This window comes from Haliotis cracherodii, unplaced genomic scaffold (genome assembly GCF_022045235.1).
Source record: "Haliotis cracherodii isolate W230 unplaced genomic scaffold, xgHalCrac1.p SCAF_19, whole genome shotgun sequence".
NCBI classification, from domain to species: domain Eukaryota; kingdom Metazoa; phylum Mollusca; class Gastropoda; order Lepetellida; family Haliotidae; genus Haliotis; species Haliotis cracherodii.
The window spans coordinates 8,680,503-8,702,273 of NW_027266274.1; the positions used below are offsets into that span (position 1 = coordinate 8,680,503).

At 40.9% G+C, this 21,771-nt stretch overlaps 1 pseudogene; it reads right to left on the reverse strand.

The window, feature by feature from the left end:
* Positions 1-184: 184 nt before the first annotated feature.
* LOC139466918 (uncharacterized) lies at positions 185-1,363 on the reverse strand (annotated as a pseudogene).
* Positions 1,364-21,771: the final 20,408 nt, after the last annotated feature.

Genomic DNA, 21,771 nt, shown 5'->3' on the forward strand with positions numbered 1-21,771 from the left:
TTTGGGAACCAGACCTATTGGTGATAGTTTCAAATCAGGAAATGGAGGAAAATCAAAATGGCCGGCTATCCTACCTAAAGCTAACTCTTTTTGCACCTTTTGCTGGGCTATTGAGAAATTTTGGTCAATAGATTTAAGATTTTTAACAGTGGTAGTCGGCACTCTCGGTCCTGTATAACAAAGCTTAAAACCTGCCTGAAATCCCTGTATTAGCAGATGCGCCACTTCCTGGTTGGGATAATTTCTTGCCATTTGTTGAAGAACTTGGGGGCTGATTGGGGTTCTGCCTAGTGTATACAAATTTGCCAGATTGTGTTTTGGACAAACAGTTAAATGCAGGGTGGGAATTTCTTCCACATTTGGAGCAGGTGTGTTTGAACTAGCACTTGTCTCGACTGCAATACCTGTAGTTGTAGTCATGGCATGTTGAGTTTCTGTTTGTGTTATGGACACGAAATGACTGGTGATCCTTTCTGGGGAATGAGCCAAAATACTGGGACGGAACTTGCATGTTTAACATCCAAAGCTCTACATTGATTGACCCCCATGATTTCTGTGGATTTCTTGCTTGACGCAGTCTGAACTGCTCATCATACGTTCTCCAACCAATCCTAGTATAACGAGATGCCCCCAGACGAATTGTGTTCATGTATTTGAGCATTCCTTGTATATGTTCCGGGTGACTTTTTATACAAATGCTGATATACACTGTGAATGCAGTTGACCACTCAGCTATGGTTTCAATCACTTTACCTGAAGCCTTTGGTTTTAGTTCCAAATGACCTTCCGAGTTAAGGAAAATGGCTGATGTACTAGCATAATCTTGTAATTCTCGGTCAGATTTCAGCAGCAATGCAAGATTGATATATTCACCATTACATATCTTTTGTTTGATACTTGAAGGAACGTTAGCCCCCAAATCATCATCACCACATTGTGTCATGGGAGGGGTAAACTCACTCCCGGTGAACAGTATGGGAGGGAAACATGGGGGCTGTGCGTGTGAAGTGACTGACTGTGTTTGTGTACTAAACGGCTGAGTGGGTAAGGAAACCAATTCCGTTATATTATTTGTAACTTCTGGATTAAAGGATATGTCAACAAACTCACCCCCAGACGGTCTAGACCCACTGGCATTTTCACCTGACGAAGTCTGGGAAGGCGCCGTCCTGTCTGTTTGAACTTGACTGCCACTCTGACGGGGTCCACGTGCTGTCGCCAAGTTATCTAGCTGTCCCATCGCTGCTTCGGGCATGCCGGGCGGTGACGACTGCGAAGGGGGCTGTTCCTTCCGTTTCCTCTTCGTGGCCGCTCTTGTCCCACGTGTCGGCCGCTTCGTCATTGGTTTCCCTCTCCCTGACATGCTGCGAAACACTAAAGTATCTGCAGGAACACGAGGAAAAAACAGTTTGCCTGTATTGGCCGCCAAAAGCGAAAGGCAGGGGGAATTCCTTCACATTAAAGGTTTACTTCAGTTATCTCCCTTTGCCATGCTACTAATGTATAACCTGAATAATATCATGGGAGCTGGCCTGTAATGCAAAATTATAGCTTGTAGACCCGAGTAACCTCCCTTAGCCTGCAACATAAATACTATAGTGCACAAATTAAATGATGGGTCACCTATCCCAGGATTGCCCAACTGAAATAAACCATTTTATCCTGTAAAGATAAAATTGATTATTACCACACTCACTCACTTACAATAACATCTGAGTGGTATATGGTGTAAAACGTGTCCAATACCATACATATCACATGACAAAGGTGCTGACTGTGGCGTTAAACAACAATCATACAACAGTCTCCTGTATTTTTGTCCAAGTAATGTCCGTACTCGGAAACTATCATCACTTTGTCCTCAATCTATTCGCCCTAGGAACAATGAGACAGTGGGTGCATATCTTTGTCATGCCGAAAGGACCAAATACACATGGGTTCAGATTGTTACAATCGATGAGGTACCTGACAGCGTAGATGCTAGCCTGTGCTATCAAACACTGATTTGCCTGACCAGGAATCAATGGAATCCGCGTGGACATCTGGACCGTTGTTTTCTGCACCATAAAGCAGCATTGACTAACTTAATCTGTTTATAAAGGATAGTCGGTAATCATTGTACCAGTGCTTCTCTTGCGAATTATAAAAGCAGCGACAAACCACCTGAACTACAAACATATTAGTGTGTCTGCTTTAGATGGATGCATTTAACGAGTTAGGGTGTACCCAAAACAAGTGTGAGACCGGAATAATTCAGTGATGGCATAATGTCTTGCGTCGATGTCGTTTTTTCGGTTACACTCAACTTGAAGACATTAACGTGCGCACACAGGAGCACTTTAATCAGGACAAAACAATTCTTCTCAAAGCAATCTACATCACATACGTAACATATACAATGACACAGAAGATTACTTACCAGTAAACAAGTTACCCTGGCGACATTGAACGTTATCACTTGCTGGACGCCACCATCTTGAATCAAGTCTCGCACTCGGGAGATCTCGATATATATTGCCACATTAACTTTTACATTGAACATAAGCAAAACATATATGCAGGGCAGAAAACGCCAATCTGATATTCAATGACAATACAGCTATACTGACCCGAGAAGATCCTGGGTAGAATAGATCTTCAGCAACCCATACTTGCCATAAAAGGTGACTATGCTTGTCGTAAGAGGCGACTAACGGCATCGGGTGGTCAGACCCGCTGACTTTTTTTGATGCATGGTCGTCGTATCCCAATTGCGTGGATTGATGCTCATGATGTCAATCACTGGATTGTCTGGTCCAGACTCGATTATTTTTCAGACCGCCGTCATAGAGCTGGTGGATTGCTGAGTGCTGCGTTAAACAACAAACAACAGCTAGAACTTCTCAAAACTAAGATGCTGGAAGACGGTAAGCAGAGTTGTGTCCCTTGATAGACTTACTATACCAGTCGTGGTTTCGATTCCAAGACATAAACTTTCAAGACATAATCAGTTCGTGGTCACGCACAGAGAATACCTTGTTCTAAATTCTCCTTTAGGTAACAGGATATGATTGCTGAGACTAGACTGATCATGATCAACACGATGAAAAGGAGATATACAAGTCATCAATGGGGAAGGCACACAAAAACACATCAACGGTATCTGGAGTAAACCAAGTCCACTTCCCGCCAGATATCCGTATCCGACGAATCTGAAACTCGATTTGCAGATGGCCGTGATTCAGCTGGACTATTGCTAACAGAGGCAATAAACAACATTCATTCACTCGTCTCCAAGGCAGTGGGTACATGTCACTTGTGTTTCACTTGTACATTACACATACAGCGAACTAACTATAGCCTGGACGACCAACATATTACTGTGTCTGATTTGCTGTTCGGTCCTTTAGCTGAATGCATTTAACGAATCAAGCAGTACCCAAGACAACTTTTCGATCGGATTAATACAGTGATGGCACAACGTCTTGCGTCAATGTCGTTTATTCGTTTACACTCAACTTACGGACATTTACGTGCGCATACAGCAGCACTCTGATCATAACTACGTTTAACTGACAAGTGTGTATTTAAGCACATTGATTATTGATTATTTGTGGATCGATGTCATCTGATGTTTGTTGTAAGTCACATTGTTAAATACGTTGATTAAAATTTTGATTTAGCTCAACTGCAATGCTTTCAATTCTGTTACGGGTTGGTATAGCTCCCCAGTACTTCACGTGTGAGGTACAATCTCCAATAATGGGACCGGGAATGGTTGCTCATACTTTCAGCCTGCTAGCGTGGCTGCTGGGATAGAGGTGGAGCATTGCTTACTGTTGCATACAACATCAACAATTTGCTTATTCATTCACCCTACAATGATGTTTCTCGAGAACAACTTTGACTCAGGGTGGTCTTATTTACATAAAAGAGTGCATGTGGAGATATGAAACGTCATTTATCATTTCAATCCCCCAGAGACATTTGTATGTGCTATGACTGTGAGGAATTCTGGCGATGATAATAATATAAGAGAAAACTATAGTAGCTCTGTCCTGTATCATATTGCATAAAACGCGTCGCACGGTATAATGCAGTCTGATCTGGCGAAGGTCTGGTGAAACATTGAGCGAGTGAGTATGGTTTTACGCCGCTTTTAGCAATATTCCAGCAATATAACGGCGGGGGAAACCAGAAATGGGCTTCACACATTGTACCCATGTCGGGAATCGAGTCCGGGTCTTCGGCGTGACGAGCTCACGCGTTAAGCACTAGGCTAGCCGACTGCCCCTGGTAAAAGAAACGTTTCGAAGAGGGAATAGCAAATATTGAAAGTAACAACCCTTGTTCTTCTGCAAGTTTAAAAAAGGCTGCGGCAGCAGAAAACTTATGAGTGAAATGTGGGAGTAAAGCCCGAAGTGATGAAGGTCGCACACGTCAACGACTTTGCTGAAACACACGAGCACGTGTTAACAAAACAAGAAACATAAACGAACGGGTATTCGAACCCACAACCACAGGTTTCTGCGAATTGCTGCGCCTTAGATGACTGGGCCATCCATGCATGCATCCAGCAATATTGCATAAGTGTCCATTTACAATTAAACGGCATTGAGGTGATAAAACAAGGACTGGTCGGTTTGGAGTCAATATACTGTGTCTGAGTGGGGTATTCATGTTAAACTATGGCATGGTATCTCAGTGGGCTGGCACTACACCACACACGTGTGCATGCACGTCGCCATATCAGTACAATTAACTTAAGCCCGATTTTAAACCCCGTTTCACCTCACCTCCGCTTATTGCGTCTGGGGTACCAATGGCCCAGTCTCTGTGCATAGATGCGTCTCTTCCAGAATCCTAAGAACGTGGGTTCCAATCCAAGATCGCGCTGATAACGACTCTTTGTTTGCATTCTTCAGGCTTTCATCCAATAAAATGGAACCTAAGTTGTGGCAAATGATACAAATGTCAGCAACCCAGTGACCCAGGAGATTAGACACTGAATATTGCTTTTCTGTGATGAAATTGAGCAAGGGCAATTTAGAAAGGTGGATCATTAACAAAGTCGACTCGGCTTCATGTGTGTCATTGTACCTCATTAATGTACATCTTTGCTCATGCTAACATTGTTTTGCCCAGTCCAGACTCCATAATGCCGTCTTCATGTTACAATGTTGCGACGTAAAATCCGTTTGTCTAACTTACCTTATGAAACGTTCATAAATTATCACCGAACCGCGTTTCTTTACTCTCACCTCATCGGAAATACCTGGTATCATTACTATTTGATAGTGATTCATAAACACATGCTCATGACACAATCGTACAATCGACTCTACTTTTAGCTGAGATTTCTTGTGGCTATGGAAAGGGTTGTCGCTTTAACTCAGAAATTGATCAAAAAACGAATAATTGATTGTCCAATTTTAGAACCTCAGATAATACACCCGAAAACTGGAATAATGACGAGTTGTATCCGCTTGTATGCGTCCGAGCTTAGGTTATGGTAAAAAATGACAAGAAATCACATGTACATGCTGCTAGGTTTGTGAAGTAACAAAGAGAAATTCTCCATCAAGTTGAATATAAAATGAGACTGAAATAGCATGTCATCCTGTATGACTGCTTCGTTGAGGGTGATAAGAGGGACTGACTGAGTGAATTCGTTTGAGGCTGCATTTCAGTTGTATGACAGTATGTCAGCTAAACGAGAATAACAAAGAGGAATTTCCCATTGACTGGGATTGTATCCACTGACTGTTTATAATACCATGAGACCGAAACAACATCTCATCCGGTATGACTGCTTCGTTAAGGACGATATGAGAGACTAAGTGAGTGAGCTGGGTATCACGCCGCTCTGAACAGTACTTCAGTTGTATCTGGGCATTTCAGCTAAAAAGTTGCACCTTGGCGAAACCCACACCTTAGTTTACAAACCACGGATCCTGATCATGAATTTGAGATTCGAACACACCACAAGGAGATACCGGTAATGACAAGGACCCCTACTCTGGCCAGTAAATTACCTTGGCTCAGACTAATGGTCCACACCTGCTCCAATGGGGGCGGTCGGTTAGCCTAGCGGTTAAAGCGTTCACCAGCAACTGAATGTAGATCACCATACTTGGGACCGTGGGGTACCTGCATGGACCACAGCAGGATTTACATCATCCCTTCAGGCCCAGAAGTCATAAATAGATCCGGGAAGGAATTCTTGATAATCACGGATAGGGGGTGCAGATAGTCTCCCAGACTCGTCCTTTCGAAAGTCGATCATATTTTGTAAGTGAGAGAGTAGGTATCGTTCTATGCAATCATGAGAGGTGGGCTTCTCACATTGTACCCATGTACGGAATAGTACCCGAACCTTTGAATTGACGATCTAACGTTTTTAACCTCTAGGCTATCCCGGCATCCTAATATATTATATCAGTGCAAGTGAATTATAGAGGGATTTAACCTCATATCAACTATTTACTCAATTCACCTTACAACCATATACTTCGATAGCATCATGTAGCCTGCGTGCATTTCGTGAGTATCTGGTCTATGTGGTTGTGGTATTTCCATTCATTTGATTCTAAAATAAGACGAGTAACATTAATAATTGCAACCATATTGACGGTTTAATGGTAACAGTGACAGCTATTAAACAAAATAGATCTTCAAGAACGTTCCGTGAGAACTAGAAACTGAAAATATGTCATATCAGACCATATAAAATACTCTCCAAAGAAAGCAGGGGATCATGAAATATAAATGTTATAATCGGTCGTAAGAATAAGATCAGTTTTGAAAATGGACTGCCAGAGTTGAACGAGTTCGGTCACCAAAACCAAAACATGAGTAGAGGGTCATTCTTGAATTTGAAACTTCAATAAAAGGTCGTCAAATCACTCTGATCCATCAGTGATGATTTTCATTATCCAAAGTACCACGTTGGCGCTCTACTGTTTAATGCAGCATTTTGATCAATTTGTCGTCGTCTACAATGTGATCAATGCCTAATATGGGCTATTGGCATGCTTCAAATGGGTAGAACTCAGTGTTTCTGCCGACGCAGAATGTTAATGATCGGCCTCACACATGGTGCCCAACTTCAACAAGACAAGTCTAGGAATCAGGAACGAGGCCATAGGAAATCGAGCTCAAACAAATCGCTATTCAGATGCGCCATGTCACTGGTGTTCAAAATGTTGGCCAGACGATTAGAAATCTTCATGCATCTAATTTGTACGCTCGGCGACCACGTGTACAACCGTTAACAAATCGACACATAGGCAGACGCCAATGGTGTTCAGAGCGTAGAAACTGGAGGAATCAAAGATGATTCTAGATTCACAAGGTAACATGACAAATTTAGAAGTGGGTCTGGTATGATATGGGGCGGGATCATGACTGTCAGAACGCCACTGCATATTGTCCATGGAAAGGACACTGGATGGTATTAACGGGACAACAATGGCTCAAATAGATATGCCGTTTGAGTGCCGTGCTGATCCACGTCTTATCTTTCAAGACGATAACGCTTGTGCCCACGGTGCACGTGTCGTAACAGACTACCTCCAGCAGGAAAACATCCCCAGAATGCTATGGCCAGTGACGGGTACTGACATTAGAGTGCCCATAGAGCACACCTGGGACCTGATCTGGAGACGTGTACCCGACGTCAAAGGCCACCTGCTACGTCAGCCGAAGTGGGCCAGGCCGTACTGACTATATTTTTACTAGTCGTGGAGACATGGCCCATTAGTAATCAAGTCATGTCCAACATTCATATTTTTACCACGCATCCCTTGTCGCCTTTTGTGGTTGTTTTCACCCTGACAAGACACCGCCAACATGTTCTGTTGATTGTCATGTTACACCTTGTCCTTTCTTTTTCTTGTCCATCCATAACCATCACGAGACACTTTTTTGTATTTCTCTGATCATATGTTATTTTCGATTATCACCTTTATGTTTGGAGGGTAAACCATTCTGTTTGTTTTGGTTGCTAAGCTAGTATGTAAAAATATGACCAGCATATGTTTTTTTTTTATTTCAAATTCGATTTCAGTCTGTATTATTAGATATTAATACACGTCGTAATATGATACAGCATGACGAATAACTTCTCTGAGCCGTCAATCAACTGTGACCAAGGCTATTGCATAAGACCCCGGCGTACCATCAACTCATCATAGACCCCAATCAGCCATAATCCAATTCAAATGCGTGCACATCTTTCCAACGATTAAAGGACTTCAACATCGATAGCCATGAGTTGTCATTCGTTCGTTATGAAATTCCTTAGTCATGGTTATAAAACAAAATTATCATTAATCATAATAAAACCAACCTTTGTTGCTAAACGTGAAGACAGGATGGACTAGAGAGACAGCGGGATATAGAGAACTCGTCGATATAGGAATTACGCACAAAAACAGAAACATAATTCAACAGCACATGCATGTCAATGTAAGGGAGATAAATTAATTGAATCACAGCACACAACAAGTGGTACAAAACCCCAGCAGGAAAGGTAATTCATCTATGAAGTGTTATGCAGCAATGTTCAAAATTTTCGATTTCACTAACGCAGTTGGATCAAACAAAATGCCCATGCAACGACACGGAAATGATTAACTACCCCATAAAAACGGAACATCTTACAGTAGCTGAAATATTCATTGAGTTCATAACAGCAGAAGAGATCAGGACGCCAGGTGAGATTCGAATTACGGCTTTATTTTGTTTATCTTAACAACTTTGGTTATAAATTATTGCACGGATGGTAGAATGTTAGTGAACTAGAAGAGGTTTGTGGAATATTCTGTCCAGGTCAACGCGGGGACCTTACGTGTGTGCTTCACACATAATACCTAAGATTGTGTCAGAACCCGCTTGTTCAAAGTGACCTTTAAAATTTAACTACTAGGTTACGCCACCACACACATTTTATATCACACTTACAGGGTTCTTTTCCCCAAATACTTAGCATATGTTAAACGGACTGCGTTTTCTTTTCTTTTACTATTCATGACGAAAGCAGTCTCCCTTGCATCGGCTATTACATCAAAGTCAAATGCATGATCCAATTTGAAATCATGTATTAACGTGTACGTTTACTAGTGTTAGACCTGACACACGTATGGCTATTGCAGACACGTATTAGATGTGGAGCAAAACATTTTTAATTTCAATCATTTATAACCATTAGATAGCTTTAGTTGTGTGTGTGTATGTGGTATGGTGCTAGCACACTGAGATAACATGGATACCCCGCTCAGACACCATATACTGAGTCAAGCCGACCAATCCGTGTTTAAGCCCCTTAATGCCGAGCGCCAAGCAGTCTTTTCGTATCACGCGACCAGAGGATCGATTCAATGACCCTCCGCCCGCTACGAAGACGTGCTATCTAGACCATACTAAACATGTGTGAATGTGTATCATTCACCATAGAACGTCCTATAAATTTGAGCCTTGTAGGATTTAATAAGTACACATACGCCGAGGTTATGATAAAACAATGTGATAGTATACTTTTTTTTAAAGTAAGGGATACTCGGAAATAACTTAATAACGCCAGGATATGCTCACCGATCGCCAAAAAGCATCACGGCAACGGCCATGGTAAGCCGATGCACGTGAATTCCGTGCAAATTGAAATGCACATGCGTTCCCCCCTTTCTTGCCCTATAAAAAGCCACCCAGATCAGATAACATGCATTCGTTATTGAATTGCTACCTCATGCAAAGATTGACAAGAAATCAGCGACACCAAGCCCTTGGACGATTGCAAGCTGGACAAACCGCCCGGCAAGTAGCCAAGACGTATCGTGGAACGTTATGCGGGTGCGTGTGTTGTTGAGAGAGACTCCTGGGGTGGTTCGAGCATCACGGTGTGGGATGGAATTGATCTTGCACAATGGGTCGGTTCTGTGGTCTTCCAGAGCATTGGTCCAGGGAGAGGCAATGGTGTCACAGCAGCTCAAGTCTTGAGACCACACGCCATACCTCATTTGGCACGTCGCCGCAACCAGGAGTTTCAGCATGATAACGCCCGTGCCCATACTGCGAAAGCAACAAGAGACTTCCTCCTGCAGAATGACATCAGAACCATGCAGTGGCCTGCCCTCAGTCCCGATTTAAATCCCATTGAGCACCTGTGGGACGAGATTCAAAGACGGCTGAATGACGTCCGACCAAGGCCGACAACTGCAACTGAACTGCGTCAGGCGTTCCTCAGAGTGGGGGCTCAAGTGCCTATGGCCTTCATCAACTGCCTCATCCATTCCATGCATCAGCGTTGCACGGCAGTCATCAATGCATATGGCGGAGATACGAGATACTGACTTGTGATGCCATTTTCTAGTGGCATAGAGACTAGTGTTATGTTTCACTTTAAGAACATTTGACACTTTAATTTCAACCGCGATGATCAGTTTTGCCAAGTTTCATCTTTTTAATATGTCTCCAAGTATGTTTACAGTGTTTGGACAAATAAGGTTTCTTATATGTCTATCCACGGTGACGTTTCCTTTGCGGTTAAGTATGGTTGGCTGACATACTTCTGTTTATTCTTTCTTGGCACTGATCCTAAAGACACCAATTACCAAACTATTCCTACATAAATCTACTAATTGTAATTGGACAAATATTGTGGTATATGAAATAGTAATGAGTGAGAGAAACACAAGACTTTAGTGCATCGGTAGGTGGATCTTATTAATGAAGTTTATGCAGATAAATGTGATTTGATAATACAAATGACCAAAGAAAACCATCAAAAACATTCTTGTCATTAAGTACTAAATCCTTTTTAATAGAAATTTATAATTACAGTTTATTTAAAATTATGAAAGCTGGATTTACATAAATATTACATTATAACTATCTAAAGTAATCTATATTCCAGAATGCTTGTTTTTATATTTCATACTATGACCTTTGATATCAATCATCCAATTACTATTACTTTTCAAAACTGAACAAGGCTTGTCCTAGGGCCAGATGTCATGAGTATCTGATATAATGACACAGTATAGACAGTATTTGAATGACACACACAGATTGCACTCTTCCTTAAACATTCCATATTGGTGTGGACATGTTTTTTAATATGTATTTAGTAATGAAATACAGTGATTTTCTGAAAGCATTCTTTCACTAGAGTGAAACAACATTTTATTAAATTCGGGCGGGATATCACTGGATGAAATCAAAGAAAATCATGAAGATAACTAAGAGAATATAATATGAAAAGAAATATTCGTACAAAATGTTTTATCCCACCTTGTGACCTGCCGAAGATGCTATTTTGAATTGTGGCTGTGCCAGTCATGAAACTATCAGCTGTGTCAGAACACGGGACGAGATAGACAATTACAGTTTGACAAGGTTATTTCACACGACAAGCAGATTTCCACTGTGTATTCCTGCCTTGAATGAATTCTAAAGATGTTAAATGATCGCACCACTTGACCTAGTTTTAAAAAGACTTAATTTCTTTAGATGGTTGACAATATCCAAATATTAAATTATATTGATATTATTATTGCTCACAGTAAGCACAACTCTAATATAAGATATCATAACATGATTGTTCATTATTACATTACAACAGAAATGATTTTATTTTAACAGTTGAAAACATGGTTGTAAACATAGTGAGTGAGTTGGGTTTAACGCCGCTTTTAACAATATTCCAGTTATATCGCGGCGTGTCAGCTTAATGTGGGAGGAAAGCCCGAAGTGATGCAGGTCTCAGACGTTTACCACTTCGGTGAAACCCACGTGCTGACAAACCTAGAAACATAATCAGTGCGAACCGGGATTCGAACCCACAATCATAGATTTAGGGACGCAATTCTGCACAGCGACTGGGCCACCCGTGCCCCCTTGTAAACATAAAACAAAGAATGTTATACAAGATGCATTTCAAAGGTAGTAAGCTAATATTATTATAATAAGTATGTGAATCATACAAGATTAATTATTTATTTCCGGTTGATCTGAGGCTCATGCGTCTCAACTGGTTTTTTAATTTGAAATATCTTTATGGACTGCTCTGCTTCTGTACATTGCATTAAAATCAAATTGATGCACCTGCAGACTGAACATTTTCTGGCCATTAATTGTTTTGGGTTTTGTATTTCACGACATGATTGTTTTGGTAGAAAAAGGAAATATCGTTTTGGAAAAAACATTGTTTCTAAATTTGCAGATTAAATATGTCCACAGACTCTAAATAAATTCAATAAAAAATAATACACTTCATTCTATGTAATCTGTCAACAATCAAAACCACAAAACATAAGCTTTGGTGAAAGATGGGGACAGTCAATTATTCACTCTAGAGTATGCATTTTGGACTGGTCATAAAAAATGGACCTACCAGGAACTCAGATGTTTTTTTGCATTCTATCTCAAATCAAAAAGAATTTTGAAACCCTACTTATTTTGTACGACCGGGGACGGAACACCATCAAGTCTGAACAGTTGCTTCAAAGGAAAGAGTTGTCAGCTTTAATCCACCCTGTTCTAATTAATCTTTTATGTAAACAAATGGTCAAAGACAATTTGGTATATCTGTTAAATCGATGTGTTTTAGGTCTGGGTTAAAGACGATTTTAAGTCACGCGATATCAATTCTAAGTATAGCACCTAACTGACGACCCAGTAAAGCTATGCCTCCACGGGATACGGATATGTTCTAAATCCTTCCAGGGTTATACTTGTTGCATGTTAAATCCCATAAATTTGTCAAAGTCCGACATGTTTCCATTCTTCATTCATGCCGTACTGACGACATTCGTTTAAAAATAAGTCGATTAATGTGATTCTGTCATATGACGATTCAACTGAATATTAAATACAAAATGTCCGTTTCAATAATACTAGAAATTAGCATATACGCACATATAATATACAATGTTTTTATTTTGTTTTTATGATTCCCACCTGCAAAATAATGCCAAATATTGCACCCTCTCTTTTATTGTATCAGTGTCACCGATTGCAGTCAGGATATTTTGAAATGAAATTTCAGTTTGGTAACGCTTTGACCATTCTGGAGATTGACATAAATGCAATTGACGTTTGATATGGTAAGAAACATATAAATAAAAAAGTCCATGCCTGTAGATGTATAGGCATATCTCAGAAACTGACAGTTATATAACCATGGAATTTGACTAAAATTGACCATTAGCTTTCAAAGCAGGGCTCCTTCTTGGAGTTTAGTTTAAACATATTGTATTGTCCAAACGGTACGGGGAGTGGGTACAGTGGCAACACTTATCGCCATTTCCCATTTTGGAGAAGGTATACAACTTAAAGTTTGTGAATGATCACCACTTTAAAAGGCAATATGTCATACTGTGTGAAGATGTTAAACTAGCCAAAGACAATATTGCATGAAGACATGTTTTATGTCAAAAGTCTATTGTCATGAGCCACACAATGCCACAAGCAACATTTGACCAATAATCACTCAGTTCAGTCAAAATGAGAGTATCTGACCAAAACGTAAACGTAAACAAATCCCAAAATCATATTCATTGTCCTTAGAAAACAACTTTCAGTAGCGCGTTTGTGATCCATGTGATACGATCACAGCCTGGCACCGTCGTCTCATATGCATGTTCACAGTAAGAGTCTGGATTGTTGCCTAATGAAGATTGTTCCACTCGTCAATGAGAGCATTAACGAGTTACTGTACATGTTGAGATGCCTGAAGGATAGGGCGTCGTGAAAGGCCAATCTGCAGCTCATTCTACATTTGTTTGATATGACTGGCCGGGCTGGCCACTGCATGCGGACAAATGGTCTTCTACTTTCAGTAGGCATCAACGGCTCTGGCACGATGAGGTCCATTAGGATGGAGTGCGTACATATCCAGAATGTCATCCCGGTAGCGCCCAAATGTCACCGTGCCCCGCTGTAGGTAATTGAGATCGGTTCTTCCAGCGCTACTGATCCCACCCCAAATCATGATTGAGCTCCCTCCATAGCGGCCATGGTCGGGTATAGATTCTTGAGTATTGAAATACTGGAGCCCTGTACTTGTTTCGTGTCGGGGCTGCTTATTACATGCATGTGAAGCGAGTCAAAAACAATTGACCCCACCTGGTGTAAAGTTGTGTTTGCGTAACGTGACACATTCAATATGAAAACATCATTAGTTTTGACTGTCTGGATTTGGGGATTTCATCTGTCACAATTTTGCACTTTGAATAAGTTTAAATTAGTTTTTTGTTTTTCTGGGGGTGATTTGGGTTTAACGCCGTTTCGACGTATTGCGGAAGGAAAGCCTATAGTGACGCCCGTCGTAACGATTTATCAATTCCGTGAAATCCACGAGCTCGACTTTGGGCTTACAGATCATGGATAAAGGTCAGGTCCAGTCACGATACCTATTCATAGATAGTTCATGCTTAAGCGCTTATTGACAACTGTTGGTATGAACACAACGATAGCAACCTCAATATATTATCTCTAAAACCACTATTTGCACTTTATATTTATAACTGACAGTTACAATGTAACGTTAGTTGGGAGGCACCATCTATAATCTATGTTGACTCTCTAACAAGCAATACTTGACATCATAAGAATTTGTTTCACGTTCGTGATAAAAGCCTGAAAGCGTTATGCACAACCGTCTTAAGGAATTACACATTGTTATCCTTGGATCTTAGCAGGTGCGACACAAATACATGTTCAATAGATTACCAGGTTCTCTTCATTCAAGTTTGTTTATAGGGACTACACATAGTGCACGTAGGCTCGATAAAGCACGTAGCAGTTTATACAGGTTGAATATCATACTGCACCCCTGTGACATTCAAAGTAAATACATTAGTTAACTATAATGTACATAGGGAATACACTACCATCTCTAAAGGAATAAGGGTGATCTCTATAGACTGAATTAATGTTGGATGTACCCAGCCTTTGCTCATAATTTCACGAGTTCCAAATAGCCAGTCATGTACCTGATATATTACTCACAGCAGCGTTAAACTAAACTCACTCATTCGTCACCCATTACACGCTTTGATAAAAAATCTACTTGAACTTTCGGTTAGAAATAGTGAGTGAGTTAATATTTAACGTCACATTCGTTTAGAAATAGAAACGTGTTATATGTTAAATGTATAGCTGGAGGAACTTTAAAGGTACATAGAAAATAAATAAAATTCAATCCAGGATTGAATATAACATCCAACAGGCAGTGTTGGTACTACGTAAAAATGTGTTGGTTTTTTGTAAATTTAAAAATATAAGTGCCTGGTTGATAAACAGTACCAGTAAAATATATATATATGATTAGTATATATATACTCACACGCAAAAGAAATGCATGTCGAGTATGCCGTATACATGTTATTTATTTTCAACAGTAAAGACAAGAAATACTAATGGGGCAAGATTGACAAAAATCTGAAGACAGTTTAATGGATTAAAAGGCAGATGACATAATTGTTATTTTTAAATGTTAAGGGCTTACACAGTTTTGGGTCAATACCCAAAATGTCAGTTAATACCTGGTGTGACCATCATTAGCATTGATCACTGCCACACATCTCCTGTACATTGAGTGGATCAGAGGATTTGTGAAAGCCCTAGACATCCTCCTGCACACACCCAGAGCAGCTGTGCGTTGTTCATCGGCAGTTGTAGGGACTGGACGCACATTGTGCAGACGCCTTTGAACCTCATCCCACAAGTGTTCGATGGGGTTCAGATCAGGGCTGAGGGCTGGCCACGGTAGAACACGGAGGTTGTGTTGTTGCAGAAAGGCCATGGTAGCTCTGGCAACATGGGGACGAGCGTTGTCCTGCTGGAAAACGTGTTGTTGATGTTGTGCAAAAAATGGAACAACGTGGTGTCTGATCACTTGGTCGATATGCCGCTGGTGACGCCGTGTCCCCGACCTTGACCAACATTTAGAAAGCACATGGGTCCAAGTCTCGGATTAAGTCCAATCCCCGCACATATCATGACGCTAGGTCCTCCCCATGGATCCCTTTCCACAACGTTTCTGTCAGCGAAGCGATCACTTCGACGCCGCCAAATTCTGACTCTTCCGTCTGCATGCGACTTTCATCAGAGAAGATGACACGCCTCCACCCACGATGACGCCAATTGTGATGACCCTGTGCCCTGTGACGGTAAATCGTGGTTATGTTAACGTTGAAATGACGGGCAACATCTTCGACAGACTCTCCAGCTTCCAAACATCCGATAGCCTGGTTTCTCTGAATTGGAGTTAGGCGTGGCATTGTTGACCAAGGAGTGGTGGGTCCAAGAGTCTGCCACAGTTTTATACCCACTACAGTTCGTGACAGTTCGTGCATTTTCGATTTCGCGAGAAATGGGTGCATGATACCCACATATTCATTGAAATAGTGCGTTTTGGCCATTCATTTTTTATGTTGCGTTTTTGCTCGGGGCTTCCAAAATGCAACCAAAAATATTGAAAACGCCATCAGGCTTTACTACATGCTAAAACTCGTATCAATTTATGGTTCCATGTTTGTTGCCTACTTGCTTAAAACCATTTCCGTTTCTTTATTTGTGTGAGTATACATAATACAAATATATGTATGTATATATATATATATATATATATATATATATATATATATATATATATATATATATATATAGATACATATACTGATATACTGAGTCAAATTAAAAACTTCACATTTCTAAAAGTAATCCCATATATGATATACAACGGACAAATCTATCAGAGAAGCTAATTTTTAATCAATAATGTCCAAAGAAGGATTTTAAATAACGGTTGTAACAATAATTTGTTCCAAGCACCTACGGTATTCGATAATAGCATCATCAGTTTAAATCATAAGTCAAAAGCACGAGAATCTGATGGCACACAAGTTCAGTAGCGTGTATGGCCATCATGTGCGTGGACAACTGCCACACAACTGTCCTCCGCATGGACCTTGTGATGCTTGTGAACACATGATTGGGAAGATGACGCCATTGTTGCTGCAAAATGGTGCCAAAATCTTGATAATTCTGTGGTTGGTTCTGGAGAGTGCGCAGACTTCTGCCAAAAGCATCCCAGACGTGTTCGATGTGATTGAGGTCGGGAGACCTTGACGGCCAGTCCACGACGTTGACTCCCGCATTATGAAGGAAATTCCTTGTCAAAATTGCTGTGTGGGGTCTGGCATTGTCGTGTTGGAAGATCTAACCGGGTCCATTTGCTGCCATAAAAGGCAGAGGTTCTGGTGCCAGTACCTGGTCGCTGTAAGCAGCGGCGTTGAGGTTGCCACGGATGACAAGAAGCCTGGAACTTGCATTGCCACAGAAAGCACCCAACACCATGACACTTCCGCTTCGAAATCTGTCATCTTCCTGGGCGTAATGTTCATGACGGCGCCTCCACACCCTCGCCCTACCATCAGCAAATCGAAAAATAAATCGGGATTCATCACTGAAGACGACTTAATTCCAATTCCTCTGTGTCCATCGTAAGTGTCGCTGTGCCCACAATTGACGTTGACGTCTGTGTAATTGAGTCAGAATCGACCCGCAGTATGGCCGTCGTGCTTAGAAGTGAGCAGTTCTCAGACGGTTTCGAACACTTTGCGCACTCAGTCTACCCCTAAACAGTTCATTTCTGGTTGATGTAGCCGTCAAAAATCGGTTACGGAGGTGACGTAAGACAATCTGACGATTCTCTGCATGTGACGACACACGTGGTCGGCCTGGCCGAGGGCGATCAGCGGTGGTACCCGTTTGCTGTAGACGCGTCTGTAAATCATAAACAGTCCGTCGACTACAACCCATCGTCCTTGCGACTTCAGCTACGTACGTTCCCGTCTGCAACATTCCGATGGCACTTTCACGTTGCACATTTGAAAGGCGTGGCATGACAAATGGCCGTAAAGACTTTTGTTTTCTTGTATGTTTCTCTTTTTTTAATGACTGCTAACAAGTATGGCTGAAAACACGTGCGGTATTATGGCCACGTGACCAGTTGCACATGAAAAAAACACTTTTGCCGATATAGTGCTGTGCACATGATTTTGATCGATTCACCTGCACAAAAACGGGTGTTATCTGAAGACCATAAGTGGCCATTACAGTTTAAATACACAACAAGGGCCCACAATGATAACTGGTCAAAATGTTAAAATTTAAGGATTGTGAAGTTTTTAATTTGGTTCAGTATATATATCTATATATAACTTCAGGGACAAGTCTCTTTGTGCGTGTGTGTGTGAGTGTGTGTGTGTGAGTGTGAGCGAGTGCGAGTGTGTGTGTGTGTGTGAGTGTGTGAGTGATTGTGTGTGCGTGCGTGCGTGCGTGGGTGCGCGCGCGCGCGTGTGTGTGTATGTCTGGGTGTGTGTGTGTTTGAGTGCGTGTGTGTGAGTGAGTGTGTGTGAGCATGTAAGTGAGTGTGTGAGTGAGAGAGATTAGTAGACGTTGTCTGTGTGTTTGTTGATTTAAATTTCATACATGATAAAAGGTCATATCTTTTGACGGGAATCGAAATTAGATAAAGTTTAAGACATTATAAAAATATATTTATCATATTTGTATATTTGGGCTCGACTTCGGTGTTCCAATATGCAGTCGCAGGGCGCGAGATAAACAGAAGATTCATTTAGATCATTAGGTCCAACATCATCACCATCCAGACTGTACCGTATATGAAACTGACGAGTAAAAGAAAGTATACTCTTAAAAATATGATTTGACCAAAACATATATAGACGTTCTAGGCTAAACTAAAGTGATTAAATAACCCCGGGTTTGGTCAAGAGTTTTACTAACCAAATGTGTAACCACTTTTTACAAAGAAATATAGACCTTTATGGGTTATGCTCTGCCCCTTTTTCACCTTCGTTATACCCTTGAACATGAAAACAGCGTTATCACTCCAACCAAATTTGCCCACATTGAGAAGCGGACGGAGGGAAAGACGGACGGACGGATGGACGAACTTCGTTCCAATATCCCCCTCCCCACTACGTGGCAGGGGATAATAAACGCACGCCGCGTATAAAGGCCGAGTCATAGGAGGGACATGGTGAAGAGATATTTAAAACAACAGTGAAATGAAACTGGATGCAAACCCCTCTCAACACATGGATACACCTGCCCCGCAACTGCTTACAGTCTTTCTAACAAACGTTTTATTTGGGTTCACATTTTCTAATTAGTGAAGTACAAATTCTGGTACTCTTTGGGGTTGAGTCACATCCAGGGTTCGAACCCACACTCTCAGAGTGAGGCATCTAATCGCCAGCACACAAAGTCAGCCATGTCCCAATGGAACGCCGCTCAAGAAGAATGGCGACGTATTCCACGTGACGTCATCAGACGAATGACTATTTCCGTGCGCCGTGCGTGTGGCATGTCATTGAACTTGAGAGATTTCAGATTTGTGTGCCCTTTGTCCATTACGTTGGAAGCATTTTTATGCTCAATTCGGGCAATTGTCATGCCAATATCGGATGCTGTATGACTGTAATTTTAAATATTGATTTCGTTGAGATTTTGATCTTTTCAATGCATTTTACTTCTTGCATCTATCTTTTGTGGTTTTTAAACTACAGTAAACTACGCTTATAACGAACTGTGTTTTTGGTCCCGGCCATTTGCTGTAGATATGAGGTATATATGCTTGTAACAAACTACTATTATAACGCTCTGGAGTTAGTGCTCCCTTTGAGTTCGTTTTACCCGTGTTTTAAAACTATGGTGACGTTTCCTTTGGCCGTCAGTTAATATATATACATTTGTGTCATAAATACAAAGTTATTTTTAGAAGCGAACATATTTTAACAAGAGTAATCTGATCAGATATCGCGTTTTCATCACAAGGGACACAACTCGTGTTCTACACGGGGTGGCGCCAGGATCGACCAAAACGTCTGATGCTGTTCCCATTTTGACTTAGTCCCGTGTTTGTTCAGGTGGACAATTGACTAGCCTTTGCCGCCGGTCGAGCAGAATACTCTCAACTTTTTGCGAACACCTTGTATCATCATTATTTGATAGTGATTCATAAACACATGCTCATGATAAAGCAGGAAAGAGATTCCTTATGAATATGGAAAGGGTTTTGTCGCTGTTAGTTCATGGGTGGGATTGGATACGCTCGCATTTTTTTGCGAACACCTGGTATCACACGCGAAAGACATGTTCATGGTATAATCTTAGAAAGGACTCTGCTTTTAGCAGAGATTTCAGCTTTTATCCACCCAGCTGTGATAATACATTAAAAAATAAAAAAATGTTCGGTTCTGTCAAGTCGTTTTAATTATTACCAGGGTCGATTTTACATCACACGATATCAATTCTAGGCATTACACCCAATGGGTGATCTTTTTGTTCCCTACGACAATAACTAAGATCTAAGCGATGGTCCAACCTGTCGCTTCTGGTCTTGTTCCCGGACCAATGCACATTGCGACAACTAGTAACATGTAGCTAACACGTTACCCTGTAGTACCTTCATTCAAAAACGGTCGTTTACAACAGAATTGTTTTAACTAGCACATATTTTGTAGTGATTATTAGTTAAGAACATCAATATTTATTGAGTCGTCCACTAAGAGACGCATTGTCACGATGGAAGATTGCGGGGAAAACGCAATGAAATATCAGACTTTGTGTTATGTCCCACAATTCCAAGCATCCAAGCATGCACATCTTAACAAAAAGTTTTCATTCTACCATGGACTTCAATGTAATAAGATTTGAGATATGCATACATTTGCAGCACACAAAAGAAATCTTTGACAGGCCTTTACCACTGATCTATAGTTAGTATACATCCGCGCCTTTACAAATAATTGAAGTAGAAATAACTTTCAGAAGAAACCAATTGATTTTAATTGTTACTTTAAGATCAAAATTTCCTCTTTCACCCGAGTTTTAAATTATTATAATATTATAAATTATATTAGACATTATTTTTAGAAATATGCCAAATGAAAATCTACCAAGCATTTATATATCAAGCAATCAGTTTCTCGGTTGCAATATGAATGCCAGTCATCATACTTTGAAATAAGGGATTTACCCATATTATCCTGTCCCTCATAAAATGTGTCCGAACCATTAAGTACTTTGAGTCATCATATGTGTTAATTCGTTTGTTTGTTCGTTTGTTGTTTAACGCCGCACTCAGCAATATTTCAGCTATATGACGGCGGTATGTAAATAATCGAGTCTGGACCAGACAATCCAGTTATTGACATCATGAGCATCGATCCACACAATTGGGATGGATGACATGTATCAACCAAGTCAGCGAGCCTGACCACCAGATCCCGTTAGTCGCCTTTTACGGCAAGTGTGGGTTGCTGAAGGTCTATTCTACCCCGGAATCTTCACGGGTCTATGTGTTAATTCATTAATCCATCAATCCTTGGAGAAATTTGATACAGTCATGCTCTAAAAATAGCAGTAAATTGTAGAGATTTGTCACAACAAACAACATATCATACTGTTTTGTTTGTTTGCTATTTAACGCCGCACTCAGCAATATTCCAGCTTTATGACGGCAGTCTGGACCAGGCAATCGAGTGACTGACATCATGAGCATCTATCCATGCATTTGGGATACCTTGACATGTATCAACCAAGTCAGCGAGCCTGACCACCCGATCTCGTTAGTCGCCTCTTACGACAAGAATATTCGCCTTTTACGGCAAGCATGGGTTGCTTAAGGCCTATTCTAACTTATTACCAACTGTATAATAACAGTTTGTGTATTCATAGTGAGTTAGTGAGTGAGTA